Source organism: Heloderma suspectum, chromosome 2 (genome assembly GCF_057233095.1).
Source record: "Heloderma suspectum isolate Gila_16-S chromosome 2, 16-S_ref, whole genome shotgun sequence".
NCBI lineage: Eukaryota > Metazoa > Chordata > Lepidosauria > Squamata > Helodermatidae > Heloderma > Heloderma suspectum.
The window spans coordinates 395,451,315-395,463,158 of record NC_139459.1 but is presented as its reverse complement, the minus strand read 5'-3'; positions in this window follow the sequence as shown (position 1 = coordinate 395,463,158).

The window sequence follows — 11,844 nt, the reverse complement described above, 5'->3', positions numbered from 1 at the left end:
TGGCACTTGCCTGCTCTTTTTTGCCGCACCAGGAGGGAGACCTCGGCGCACATTTTCCCTTCTTGGTGCCACCGACCTTTTTGTCGGGTGAACGGGAGACCGCTTGTGCCGGGATCTCCTGAACGGCTGTGAGCATCAAGAGAACCCCGGCGAGCGGAGAAAGGAACTTGAGCCCTGCCTGTATCGCAGCTGAAATTGCGTTGAAACCCACATTGGAAGCCTTCAGGAGAAAGGCAAGTATATGGGAAAAGAGGGCTCCACCTTTAGGGAGAAAGGCCACTGGGCAGAAAAGAAAAGGGCCCCACCTTGTGAAGAAGGTCAGTGTTAGTATACGTATATGAAAAGAACCTACTCCTTGTGAGTAGAAGGGGGGCCTGATCACACCCCCGAGTGAGCGCCAGTACCCAGCACGCCAGTACTCAGTAGGAAGCTGAGGAAGCTGGGGAAGCCGTTTTCCGCTCTGGTAAAAAGTGGGAAAAGTGGGTGGCAGGGACATATGGATGTAGTGGAGAGAATGATGATTGTGTGAGTGGCTACTGCGGTTTCTGAAGCATACCGTTGACCATCCGGGTGCCCAGGCCAGTAGCAAAGTGCGTGGTGTATAAAATCCTCTTGTGTCGGCCAGTGAGACCCCTTACTCACTGACCAATCCCCATTCCCTAATTGTGTCTGTCTTCAATTTAGGAGGGAGGTTATGGGTGGAGGGGGAAGCAAACCTTGCACCCCCTTGGGATGTATGTTAAAGAATTTTAAGAAGGGTTTCAGTGGAGATTATGGTGACCCCCCCATGACTCCACAACGGTTGCGAACCTTGTGTGAAGTAGAGTGGCCGTCTTTTGGTGTGGGATGGCTCACTGAAGGCTCTTTAGATCTTAGCTCAATTAGTCGTGTATATGCCATTGTGGTAGGGGAGCCTGGGCATCCAGACCAATTTCCCTACATTGACTCATGGGATTCTGTGGTCTGCACCTCTCCCCCCTGGCTTAAGAAATGCTTAGAAACCCAGGCCAGAATTTTAGTGCTTAGAAAGGAAAAGATAGCCAATAAAATGCAACCAGTGTTAGACACCCCAAATGAAGACTTAACAGAGCTAACAGCGTTGCCACCCGCCTATGCCCCGCTCCCACCGCGGGCCCATGTCACCGTGAGGCCGCCGCGCCAAAACACAGGAGTTCCTGAGCCTATGTCGTCTCCCCGGCCTCCCCGCAGAAACCGTATCATAGCCCCACGTTTCGATTTGGAACTGTCACCATCGGCTTCAAGCCTAGCAGGCAATAATTCGCCGCTTTCAACTACTGCCCCCAACTCCCCCATGATGCCTGTGGAGACGTCTATTTCTGTAGGGTCTGAAGGTTCTCTTTTATCGCCTCAAACAGCGCTAAGTAGGGAAACGGAAGAACTGGAAAGTTTAAGGAACTGGGCTGCAGATTTAGTAAAATCAGCAAATGCCCTTAAGAAAAGATGTTTGTTCCGACAAAGTGACGAAGAGAGCTCGCCTACTGTTCGTCAGTCGGAAAACGAGGCTCAACATTTATTTCCCCTGAGGCAAGTAACCCAGATGGTGCATAACCCGGACCCAGAGGCAGAGGCGCATTATATTCCAGTTCAAGCTTATACCTATGCGCCTTTTACAACCTCAGACTTATTAAATTGGAAAACCCACTATGCCTCCTATACTACAAAACCTCATGAGTTAGTAGAACTATGCTCTAGTATTATGGCCTCGCATATGCCCAATTGGCAAGATTGCCAACAGCTACTATTGACATTATTCACCACAGAAGAAAGGCGATGAATCCATCAACAGGTAGAGCGTATTGCCTTGGAAAGGGCTCCTGAAAACCACGTAAACCCCCAAGGATGGATGAGAGAAAGAGTGCCCTTAGAGAATCCCCATTGGGATCCAAATACCCCCACGGGGTTAGAGCGCCTTACCCAGTATCAAACCCTGCTGTTGCAGGCAATGAGGGCGGGTATGAAGAAGTCTATAAATATGACTAAAGTCTCCGAAGTGCTGCAAGGCGCAACCGAAGCCCCTGGAGAGTATTTAGAACGCCTCTTAGATGCATACCGTCAGTATACCCCCCTCGACCCCGAAGCCCCAGATAACCTGAAGGTAGTCAACATGGCTTTCGTAGCCCAAAGTTACAAAGACATCCGGAAAAAGCTTCAAAAGTTGACTGGGTTTGCAGGGAAAAATTTGACAGAACTTTTAGAAGTTGCTCAGGAAGTGTATGTGAATCGAGATCAAGAAGAAAAGAAAGAGAAAGAGAAGAGAATGGTTAAAAAGGCAGAACTGCTAGCTGCAGCACTAGTAGGGCCACAAATCGGAGAAAGAGGCAGAGGAAGAGGCAGAGGGCAAAGAGGACGTGGAAGAGGAAGAAGAGAACTTTTGAGGAGAAATCAGTGTGCACAGTGTGGAAAAGATGGACATTGGTGGCGTGAGTGTCAAGGTGGACCATCAATGTACCAAGAAGGGAATCAAGGAGAATACCAAGGGCGAGCAGGGGGGCTAGCCCTAGAAAATGGTCTAGAGGTCAACCGGTTGGCCTGTGCCATGGCAAAAAGTATAAACGCCACCTCACAAGCTCTGTCCTTGCTCAATAAAGAATTCCATGACCTAAGAGGTGCCGTGCTAGAAAACAGGGCTGGTATAGATTACCTCTACCTCCTTCATCATTTAGGTTGTGAAACCCACCACAACCTCTGTTGTTTCAATTTATCTGACAATAGCAATGCTATAGATAAACAAATCAACAGACTGCACCAAATTGTGGCCGATATCACAATAGGAAAACATGATTGGCTTGACTGGCTGACCTCTTGGATTCCAAATCTTAATTGGCTCAAGGCGGCATTTGTTCTAATTCTGCCTGTAGTGTTAATGGGAATACTGTTATGTCTCTGTATCCCTTGGTTTATACGTTGCCTGAAAAATATGCTGAATGCCTTAACCTCAAAGACTGCCGCCCGCTATACGCTGTTAGCACTGCAAGATATAAAATAACCTACGTTGCTAAGAAATGCTATAATTGTAAGGAAAATTATGCATTTAAGGGGGGAATGTAGTAGCCATATTTAAGGCCAGACTGAGTGGTCTTATATTTCTGCAATGTTAGTATAGTTTAGCAAAAGATCAGCAATGTAGAAACTGCCCTTGTCAGCAAGCTGGATTGCACAACCTAGTCATGCCTTTAACATTTTGCTTACTGCAGGCTGTAACCATGTCTTAAGATACAACATCCTGTGGCCCACTTCCTGTACTGTAAACAACTGTGCTAACTGCAAAACCACGAAAGAGGGGACGGGAGAAAGGGTCGCATGTATGTCATCATTACTATAAAAGAAATGTGTAACCATAGTTCAGGGCTTTTGGCTCTTTGGAAAAGATTCCAGCCTCAAGCCCGCACATTAAATAAAGAAGTTCTCATTTTCCTTCACTCCGTGGTCTCTCTGACTTTGATTTCTGCTACAGGGGAAAAGTGCACCCTTCTGAAAAATGCACATGGAAATGCACGCTGTCCCCATTTGAACAAAAAGGAAAACAAGTCACAAACGAAAACAGGCGCAAGGCAAACCGATCTCTGAAATGGAGATTGGGGGATCTCCGTGAGCACGCACATCCCAGGGCATCCAACCCCCACCTGACCATTTCTCTTATGCCTTAAGGCATTATCCCTGCTTTCATGATTATCTTCATGATAAACTATTCTCCCATAGTTCAAGTTATGCACTAGGTATATAATATAGTGCAGTGTTATTGGCCTATTGCGTGTGTGTGTGTGTGTGTGATTCTCTCTGTGTGTTAAGAGCTGGTATCGTGTTGCCCAGAATGCTGACCTCTCTTGTCCTCACAGGCTGCAAATTCAGTGAAGTCAGAGGAGCTCCCATCAGCCCACCCCCCACCCCCTTCACAAACAGTAACACACCACCTGCAAATATACACAACCACTGCAGCAGCGGACGAGAAAATCTACATGCCCTCCCATTTTTGCTTTGAAACACCCCACCACCCCTTGTTCTGCCACCAAGATGGCTGCCTCTCCATGCAGCTTCCCTTCCCATGGTCACCCCTCGCTCTGGGCTCTGCTCGGTGCTGTATTTGTTTGCTCTGCAAGAGCCTGTCCTCCTCTGGTTGCAAAGGAAACTGGATCTGGGGCTTTCTTCACACGCAACTTTTATCCTGCTACTGAGATGGCTCCTTCATGGAAATTTGCGGGCTCTTTACATGACGCCATGAGCCTCCAGGCGTCCCCTGCACTGAATGCCCTTTGTTCCGCTTTTAAATAGATTGCAGATAATGAGCTGTCAAATTACCCCAGTTGTGTTCTGCTTGAGTTCCCTCCATGAAAAGAGGAAAAGCGGCAAGAAGAGGAGCGAGACCAAGGAAAGATAATGGAAGACTCAGATATGGGGAGAAGGAGGGGGAAAGGGGAGGGGGAAAAGGAAGCACATGTAAAGGGAGTCCGTTATGAGCCTGCATTTAAAACAGAAGCAGAAAGCCCTGTTTTAAATGCAGGATTTTAGGCTGGTGTAGAGATGCTCATCCTCTGGTGTAGAAACGTTCCCTGGGGGGTGCTGATTGGGAAGAATTTGGGCTACCGAGTGGCACACTGAAACGTCTGCTTCTTTTCAAACCTAAGAACGCCAGAAAGAATGCTCCATTTGACAGTGAACTGGGTCCTCCTTTAGCACAGGACACCTGGAACATTCAGGAAGATTGACGGACCTAATAGGCCATTTGTAGAATGCAAAGAACCACCTTAGCCCCAGACCCGCCTCTGTTCACGGGCGTTTAAAAGACAGGTGGGTGTATTTGTGCTGTGCTAGAGACCCGTAGCCAAACTTTGCAGTTTAGAAGGAGCGTCAATAGCTGCAGCATGTGAAATGGCAGGCTCTGCGAAATAGCATAGCCTTGGTACTTCTGCAAAGCGCCCCCCCCAGCAGAAAGTCCATTGCCACATCACGCCTTACCAGGACAGTCTGCTTGAGGGAGGCTTGTTGAAGGCGTGTGGCCGGAAAAAAGCTAATGCTGCAGAGAGGACCCCGCTCACGAGGTGGTCTCCTGGCCTGTAATAATTAAACGGCTCTGCAAACTCCCTGATCAAAGCCCGAGGGCATTTTGCCTTCTGCATCCCACAGGCGAGGTGGAGCGGCGGCAGCAGCAGCAAAAGAAGCAGGACCATTGCGTGAATCTGCCTGGTGCGGGCACCTCCCTGCCAAAGCACTCGAGCCAGACGGAGTCCTCCGTGGGTTTGCTGAGGGGACGGAGGCCAGCCAGCCCAGTCTTCTCATCCGATAGGAAATACACCAGCACAGCCCCAGCCTGCCCTAACCTGCCCCCAAGCTCTCCGGGGCCCAAGAGGCATTTATGAGCCCGTCTTTGCAGGCTGAGATGCAAGGCGTCCCCTCATGTTGCTCACGAATCTGATGTTCGTGTTAGTGGACTCAGCAGCGATCTTGGGAAAACCCCGTGAGGTTTGGTGAGAATAATAATAAAAAATCACTGTGATTTTGATAATTGTATGGGGAAGAGGGATCAACTCTCCAACCTCGTGAAGTCTCTATTTGGCTCCAGGCACAGAAGCTGGAGTAAAACATGTTTATCAGAACCCATTGATGCCATTTATCAGAACCCATTGATGCCATTTATCAGAACCCATTGATGCCATTTATCAGAACCCATTGATGCAATTCCATAGTCTTGACAGGGACCAATGGGAGAGTGGGGAGAAATGAGTGTGGCCCGATTTTTATCAACGGAGCACCTTCATAAGATCATGACAGTGTTTTCTGAGATGAACGAACAATCACCCAGCATGAATTGCAGCATCTCTACACCAGCCTAAAAGCCTGCATTTAAAATGGGGCTTTCTGCTTTGGTTGCAAATGCAGGATCACGACGACTGCCTTTTTCACCCGCTTCCTTTCCCCGATCCCCTTTCCCCCTCCTTCTCCCCCATATCTGAGTCTTCCGTTAGCTTTCCTTGGTCTCGCTCCTCTTCTTGCCGCTTTTCCTCTTTTCACGGACGGAACTCAAGAGGAACATAAGTGGGGTCATTTGATAGCTCATTATCTGTGATCAATTAAAAATGGAACAAAAGGCATTTAGTGCAGGAGACGCCTGGAGGTTCATGGTGTCATGTAAAGAGCCCGCAAACATCCGTCAGAGAGCCATCTCAATAGCAGGATAAAAGCTCCGTGTGCAGAAAGCCTTGTGTCTTCCACTATAACGGGTTGTGAATGAATAATCTTTATTACTGCTATGTTCTGTAATATTCTGTCTGGGAATTGGGTAAGCGACCTGTCCTGGACGGGGTTGCACTCTGCCTGAAGGAGCAGGGGCCTAGCTTGGGAGGACTCCTAGATCCATCCCTGTCACTGGAACCCCAGGTGGACTCCATGGCCTGGAGTATTTGGGGCCAGCTTCAGCTGATCCGCCAGCTATGGCCTTTCCTGGACAGGGATAACATAGCCACAGTAGTACTGTACATGCGCTGCTAACTTCCCGATTAGACTACTGCAATGCACTTTATGTGGGGCTGCCCTTGAAGACAACTTGGAAGTTGCAGGTAGTGCAAAATGCAGCAGCTAGACTGCTGACCAGAACACCTTATAAAAATCATATAACATCACTTTTAAAGGAATTGCACTGGCTGCCAATATGCTTCCGGTCGGAATTCATGGTTTCGGTGATGACATTTAAAGCCCTAAGCGGCTTGGGACCTTGATATTTGAGGGAGCGCCTCTCCCTATATATGCCTGCCCAAGGACTGAGATCTGTTCGAAGGTCCCTCCTCTGCATACCACCAGTGCGAGACATACACTATGGTGGGACGTAGGAGAGGGCCTTCTCTGCTGTGGCACCACAGTTGTGGTGTGCCCTCCCCTTGGAGGTCTGATTGGCGCAGACGTTGGTCTCATTTCGGCACCAAGTAAAACATGGCTTTTTACAAAAGCCTTTGAGAGCTAAAATGTAGCCTGAAGTAGCACACGGCTTTAATTACTTTATTGTTTTAGATTTTAATGGGCATTACCTTGTTTAATGGTTTAATATGTTTTAGCTGTTTAAATTATTTATTGTTTTAGACTGCTTAACTCGCTTTTATCTGTTTGCTGCCCTGAGATCTTACTGATATAGGGTAGGATACAAACGTTTTAAATAAATAAATAAATAAATTTATGCTGCTGTTTTACTGTTATGTTGTGAGGGTGGTTTTTTTAAGTTGGCCCATTAATGTCAACATGGACAGGAAGTGACTCCTCTATAGGACATATATAAACAAATATGAAGTCCTTTGCTGAATATTTTGCCTCCATCTTTCCTGGCCTCTTCATTTAATAGGTCTGCTATCCAGACTGGGCCAACTAACTTGTACAATGCAACCCGCCTCAAGCTCTTGTATGGGAACGGAGCAGGACATTTTTACTTGAAGATGAGACTGGAGGACACTGTGCAGAGGAAGAATTACAGGGGAACCTGCAGGACAGCGAGCAAGAGGCTGAAGGTCAGTCAAGGACAGGCAATGAAACCAAGGCCTACAACAGCAAGAAGAGAGGAGGAGGAGTTGTGGGGGACTCCTTGCTGTGTGGGATCAAAAGCCAAGTATGTCGTGAAGACCCATGGACTCACCAGGTATGCTGCCTCGCAGGGGGACAGTTTAGAGACGTGACTGAAGGGTTTCCTACACTCATCAAGCCCACTGACAGGTATCGCTTTCTTCTCATCCACGTGGAAACAAATGATACTGCCAAGCGGAGCTATGACAAAATCACGTCTGACTTTGAAGCTTTGGGAAGGAGACTCAAGAACTTGGGGCCCAGATATTTTTCTCGTCCATCCTTCCAGTAGTTAGAAGAGGCATAGAAAAGGAAAGAAAAATAATCTGGGTGAATGACTGGCTACAAAGATGGTGCCAGCGTGAGAGATTTCGATTCTGGGGGCCACGGGCTACACTTCCTGGAAGATGGACTGTTGGCAAGGGATGGGTTGCACCTCACAAGGGCTGGGAAGAATGTGTTTGGCCACAGCATGAAGAACTTCATCAGGAGGGCTTTAAACTGAATCCTACGGGGGAGGGAGACGTAAAGTTGGGGGTAACAATGGAAGAAAGCTCATGCACCGCAACGGAGAGAACAGCTCTAACAGCACCCAATAATAGTCTTTAGAAACATGTAGGAAGAGAGCCAGACTATAAAGCACTTGGTCTTCGATGTCCATATACTAATGCCCAGAGTATGAGAAACAAACAGAACGAACTTGAACTCTTAATACTGGAGGGAAATTATGACTTGATAGGTGTAACTGAAACTTGGTGGGATGATTCCCACAACCGGTATGCAGCAATTCAAGGATATAACTTGTTCAAAAAGAACAAAAGGAACAGGAAGGGAGGTGGAGTTGTATTATATGTTAAAAAATACATATCTCTGCACAGAAAAACAGGAGGATGAGCTTGGTAGCCCTATCGAGAGCATCTGGGTTAAAATAAATGGAGCAAAGAATAAAAGGAACATGGTGGTCAGAGTCTACTACCGGCCACCCAATCAAGGAGAAGATGAGGATGAAACTTTGAAAAGCAAATTGCCCATGTTTCAAGGAAGCATGATGCAGCAGTAATGGGGGACTTCAATTTCCCCAATAGACAAATCTATCTATTTGTTGGGAGACAAATTCTGCAAAACATGGCCCCTCCAGGAAATTCCTGACTTGTGTGGCGGATAACTTCCTCCTACAGAAAGTAGAGGAAGGAACTAGAGGATCGGCTATCCTTGACTTGATCCTAACCAACAGAGATGACTTAGTGGATAAAGTAGCAGTTACAGGAACTCTGGGGGAAAGCGGCCATGTTATGCTTGAGTTCATGGTTCTAAAGGAAGCAAAAGCCAAGTGTAGCAAAACGCGTACCCTGGATTTTAGGAAAGCCAATTTTAATAAACTCAGAACAATGATCAGTAAGGTCTCATGCAAGGAACTCCAGTGAAAAAAGGAGTCCACGATGAGCAGGAGTTTTTTAAAAAGGAAATTCTCAAGGCACAATTACAAACAATTCCAACAAGAAAAAAAGGTGGAAGACAACAGAAGAAGCCAATGTGAAGAAGGCTGGACAGCCACCTGTCGGGGATGCTCTGACTTGGATTCCTGCATTGAGCAGGAGGTTGGACTGGATGGTCCTATAGGCCCCTTCCAACCCTACTATTCTATAATTCTGTGCTCTGGGTTTGAGTCACAACCAGCCAGAACTTTAAAGGAGCTATCCAAGGTGATGAACCTTAACCCCCAATAGCTCCTTGGATAGCTCCTTGACAGGTCTGACTGGTTCTGACTGAAACCCAGACCAGATTCACTGCCCACTGGCATTGGTGCCACCAGCCTCCACTGGAAACTTTTCAGTGCTTCTAAGCACAGGTGATGCCCCCTTGCATTCAGCTTCTGCATGCCGGTCCCAAGTGGAGAGCCCACCACTTGGTGGGTCATTGGTTCCATTGTCATCTTGCACAGGGTGGAAAGATTCAAAATGCAAAAGAGAATTCCTGTCAGTCCCTTTTCTGAATCCTCTAATGTAGAGATGATTTTGTCTGCAGTAAACCTCTGTATCTAAAAATGAAACAGGCAGTGCATCAAAAAGAGAAGAAAATGTTATAGTGGGATGTATAGTATTGATCCAGGTCAAAAACTGATGTAAAATGTCTTCTTTTCGAAAATATTAGAAAGCTATCATTTATAAAAAAGAAAATACTTATAAAACGGATTGACGTTAACGTTACATATTGCGGTGTCCTCTAGGGATGCCATTAATTAATTAGCCACACTAGGGGCAAAAGGACTCCCCATTGCAACTCCTCTAACTTGAAAATAAAATTGTGGAGAGAATCTGAAATAATTTTTCTCAAGAATGATGTCCACTAATTACATGAGGAAATATGTGGAGGGAGAAAGATCCTCCCTAGTATCAAGAAAAGATTCAACTATCATACAAGTCTCCTCGTGTGGAATATTAGCATATAAGGAATTAACATCCATGGTTACAAAGACAGCCTCTGGAGGAATTTCTATGCCTTCCACCTTATTAATGAAGTCCTGGTGTCTTTCAAATATGAAGGAATCCTGATGACCAAAGGACGTAGAAAATAGTCAAGATACTGCAATATAGGTTCCAAAATAGAATTAGAACCTGAGACTATCCTATGCCTGTGTGTGCATATGTGTGCATATATATAGGATTATAGATCTTAATGATCTTAACCTCACCGCCCTTGATGCTTGATACAACAGATGCTTGACTGACCTCTGGACTGCTTTGACCGCACCTCTGCCTGTTCCTGCAAAACCTCCTTGGAATTCCTGTGCATGACCCTGGGCTGAAGTGGTTGCTCTCTCTTTGCTACTCCTGGGACTATTTGCACCTTAGAGTCCTAGAATCCTAGAATAGTAGGGTTGGAAGGGGCTTACAAGGCCATCGAGTCCAACCCCCTGCTCAAAGCAGGAATCCAAGTCAGAGCATCCCTGACAGGTGGCTGTCCAGCCTCGTCTTGAATGCCTCCAGTGTGGGAGAGCTCACAACCTCTCTAGGTCATGGGTTCCATTGTCGTATTGCTCTAACAGTTAGGACGTTTTTCCTGATCTTCAGCCAGAATCTGGCTTCCTGTCACTTGAGCCCATGATTCCATGTCCTGCACTCTGGCATGATCGAGAAGAGATCCTGGCCTTCCTCCCTGTGACAACCTTTCAAGTCCTTGAAGAGTGCTATCATATCTCCCCTCAGTCTTCTCTTCTCAAGGCTAAACATGCCCAGTTCTTTCAGTCTCTCCTCATAGGGCTTTGTTTCCAGTCCCCTGATCATCTTTGTTGCCCTTCTCTGAACACTCTGCAGTTTGTCTGCATCCTTCTTAAAATGTGGTTGGGCAAAACCTTGCCCAAGGCTCTTGCCAGCATTGAAACAGCACAAACATTGCCACAGGTACAGCAAGTTAAAAGGTGCCAAAAACTAATGAATTTAGCCTTTTGAGTCCAGAAATCATGTTTGATTTTTTTCCCAACAATTTGATAACTGACTTCACGAATGTTACTATACACTAAGGTTGCAAGCCTATACACACCTAAGGGTAAATCCCACTGAACTCAATGTGCTTGCTTCTGAGTTCATAGGATTTCAGTATAAGAGTTTTGGTTTTTTTTAATCATTAGTGTAGACTGGAGGTGGGCAAATTCTGGCCCTCCAGATATTTTGGCCAAAATCTCCCATCAGCCCAAGCCAGCACAGCCAATGGTGAGTGATCATGGGAATTGTAGGCCAAAACATTTGAAAGGTGACAAGTTGCTCACCTGTGGCATAGACCATTCAGTCCTAGGAATGGCTAGATAGCCTACAAAATCCCCCACAATTCTAGGATCCTATGCAGCTTCTGTGAGAAAAGACAAACTTTGTATTGAGAAGCAGGATGTAAATAAGGGCTTCTCCACACAGAGGCTTTTTATCCCATGATTTTACTGGGGCTTCTGTTTCTGGATTCTTTGTGGGATTAAGATTGGCCCTTTCCAAGCACTTCCCTTCCCCCTTTCCCTTCCCCCCGCCTTTCTCCCCTTTAACCGTGAGTTCTATATGTTTCATTATACAGCACTACATGGTGCTGTTGTTATAGCACCACTTCCTCTTTACACAGACAAATTCAGAACAATTCAAACCAGTTCTTTTTATTAGCTCATTATTTCCGTCTCAAATTAACCCACGGAAATGGTCAGAAACTACAGGAGAGGCGCTGGAGGTAGACGACGTCATGTAAAGGTCCCGCAAACATCCGTGAGTGACCAATCTTAATCGCAGGATAAAAGTCCCCTGTGGA